Source organism: Triticum dicoccoides, chromosome 5A, assembly GCF_002162155.2.
Source record: "Triticum dicoccoides isolate Atlit2015 ecotype Zavitan chromosome 5A, WEW_v2.0, whole genome shotgun sequence".
Classification (NCBI taxonomy): domain Eukaryota; kingdom Viridiplantae; phylum Streptophyta; class Magnoliopsida; order Poales; family Poaceae; genus Triticum; species Triticum dicoccoides.
Window position 1 is genome coordinate 619,001,814 of NC_041388.1, and position 3,475 is coordinate 619,005,288.

Consider the following 3,475-nt stretch of genomic DNA (forward strand, 5'->3'; position numbering starts at 1 on the left):
GCGACGAATCCCCCTCTCCGGAGCCCCGAACGGACTCCAGATCAGCCCTCCCAAGAGGTTTTAGGGCTTGGCGGCGGCCCGGTATCATAAAATGCGATGATTTCTTCTCTCTGATTTTTTTCTCTCCGAAAGCAAATATATAGAGTTGGAGTTGGCGTCGGAGGGTTTCCAGGGGGCCCACGAGGTTAGGGGGAGCACCCTAGGAGGGGGGCGCCCCCCACCCTTGTGAGAAGGGTGTGGGCCCCCTGGTCTTCATCTTTGGTGAGGATTTTTTATTGTTTTTTCTAAGATGTTCCGTGGAGTTTCAGGTCATTCCGAGAATATTTGTTTTCTGCACATAAAACAACACCATGGTAATTCTGCTGAAAACAGTGTCAGTCCGGGTTAGTTCCATTCAAATCATACAAGTTATAGTCCAAAACAAGGGCAAAAGTGTTTGGAAAAGTAGATACGACGGAGACGTATCAGTGGGCATGATTGAAAGTTCAAATTCAAACTCAATAAAATTTAATTAAAATGGGCTTGAACTGGGACTAGGTTTTAGAAGGGCCCAAAAATCATGAAATTTTTGGTGGATCTTGGATAAATGCAAACAGAATTTGTGGCAAAGCTTGGAGGCCAAGCCTTGGGTATAAATCAAATAGGATATTTGGAGAAGTTTTGGAAGGAGTTGGGGAGGCGTTTAAATAAAATAGAAAGAAGGTTCAAAAGATTTTTTGAAAATGACCATAGGTTCTAATTTGGTGTGTAAAATTTAATGGCATGATGAAAAGAAAAGGCAATTAAAATACATAAATTATTCATCCAAATATATATTACATAGATAGCAAAATAATCTAGGATTTTGGGTTGGGGCTGTCACAATGGTCACCTGCATGTTGTGTGCGATCGAAAACCAGGCCAAGTAAAACAAGCTCCGGACAGGTCAAGGTGTTGGGAAATGTAGCATGCAATTTCAAAAAATTCCTACGCTCACGCAGATCTATCTAGGAGATGCATAGCAATGAGAGGGGGAGAGTGTCTCCACATACCCTCGTAGACCGAAAGCGTAAGCATTTGACAACGCGGTTGATGTACTCGAACTTCTTCTCGTTCCGACTAATCAAGCACCGAACGTACGGCACCTCCGAGTTCTACACACGTTTAGCTTGATGAAGTCCCTTGAACTCTTGAACCAGCAAAGTGTCGAGGGACAGTTTCGTCAACACGACGGCATGGTGATGGTGATGGTGAAGTGATCCGCGCAGGGCTTTGCCTAAGCACTACGACAATATGACCGGAGGCGTAAACAATGGAGGGGGGCGCCGTACACGGCTAGGAATCAATGTTGTGTGTTCTAGTGGTGCCCCCCACATATATATAGGTGGTAGAGGGAGGGGAGCAGCAAGGGGTGCGCCAAGTAGGAGGGATCCTACTTGGGCGCCTCCTCCAAGTCGGCCTCCCCCCTTCCATATCCATCGGAGGGGAAAGGAAAGAGAGGGGGGAGGGGAAGGAAAGGGGGAGGCCGAATCCTCCCCTTTCCTTCTCCCTTCCCTGCTTTCCTATTCCTCCTATTTCGACCTATAGGGGGCGCACAAGCCCCTTAGGGGCTGGTCCCTCTCTTGGCCCATTAGGCCCATATAGTTTGCCGGGGGTTGCCTGGAACCCCTTCCGGTGACCCGATACGTACCCGGTACCCCTGGAACACTTTCGGTGTCCGAATACTATCATCCTATATATGAATCTTTACCTCTCGACCATTTAGAGACTCCTCGTCATGTCTGTGATCTCATCCAGGACTCCGAACAACATTCGGTCACCAAATCACATAACTCATATAATACAAAATTGTCATCGAATGTTAAGCGTGCGGACCCTACGGGTTCGAGAAATATGTAGACATGACCGGGACACCTCTTTGATCAACAACCAACAGCGGAACCTGGATGCTCATATTGGTTCCCACATATTCTACGAAGATCTTTATCGGTCATACCATAATGACAACATACGTTATTCCCTTTGTCATCAGTAGTCTTGGCCATGGGCAGCCTGGCCCAAACGGCCTGGCCCGACCCGGCCCGAAAAAGCCCGACCCGGCCCGGCCCGACGCCGCTCCCGGTCCGAGCTCAGGCCTAGATTTTGAGCCCGAAGGCCGGGCCAATCGTTTTCACGTTTTCCTGAAGGATGGGCCGGGACGGCCCGAAGCCCGACGGGCTTTTACGTGTTCGGGCCGGGCTCGGGCCTAGAAAACAGGCCCGACGACTGGACCGGGCCGGGCTCGGGCCTGGTTTTTTGCTTCGGGCTTGGCTAGGCCCGATCCGAAGCCCGGCCCGGCCCGAGGTATGGCCAGGTATAGTCATCGGTATGTTACTTGCCCGAGATTCGACCATCGGTATCTTCATACCTAGTTCAATCTCATTACCGGCAAGTCTCTTTACTCGTTCCGTAATGCATGATCCCGCAACTAACTCATTAGTCACATTGCTTGCAAGGCTTATCATGATGTGCATTACCAAGAGGGCCCAGAGATACCTCTCCGATACTCGGAGTGACAAATCCTAATCTCGATCTATGCCAACCCAACAAACACCTTCGGAGATACCTGTAGAGCATCTTTATAATCACCCAGTTATGTTGTGACATTTGGTAGCACAGAAGGTATTCCTCCGGTATCCGGGAGTTGCATAATCTTATAGTCGAAGGAATATGTATTTGACATGAAGAAAGCAATAGCAATAAAACTTAACGATCATCATGCTAAGCTAACAGATGGGTCTTGTCCATCACATCATTCTCCTAATGATGTGATCCCATTCATCAAATGACAACACATGTCTATGGCTAGGAAACTTAACTATCTTTAATCAATGAGCTAGTCTAGTAGAGGCTTACTAGGGACACTGTTTTTGTCTATGTATCCTCACACGTATCAAGTTTCTGGTTAATACGATTCTAGCATGAATAATAAACATTTATCATGATATAAGGAAATATAAATAACAACTTTATTATTGCCTCTAGGGCATATTTCCTTCAGTCTCCCACTTGCACTAGAGTCAATAATCTAGATTACATTGAAATGATTCTAACACCCATGGGGTCTTGGTGCTGATCATGTTTTGCTTGTGGAAGAGGCTTAGTTAACGGGTCTGCCACATTCAGATCCGTATGTATTTTGCAAATCTTTATGTCTCCCTCCTTGACTTGATCATAGATGGAGTTGAAGCGTCTCTTGATGTGTTTGGTTCTTTTGTGAAATCTAGATTCCTTCACCAAGGCAATTGCTCCAGTATTGTCACAAAAGATTTTCATTGGACCCGATGCACTAGGTATTACACCTAGATCGGATACGAACTCCTTCATTCGCTGCTTTCGAAGGAGGTATGTACTCCGCTTCACACGTAGATCCCACCACGACACTTTGCTTGGAACTGCACCAACTGACAGCTCCACCATTCAATATAAATACGTATCCGGTTTGTGACTTAGAGTC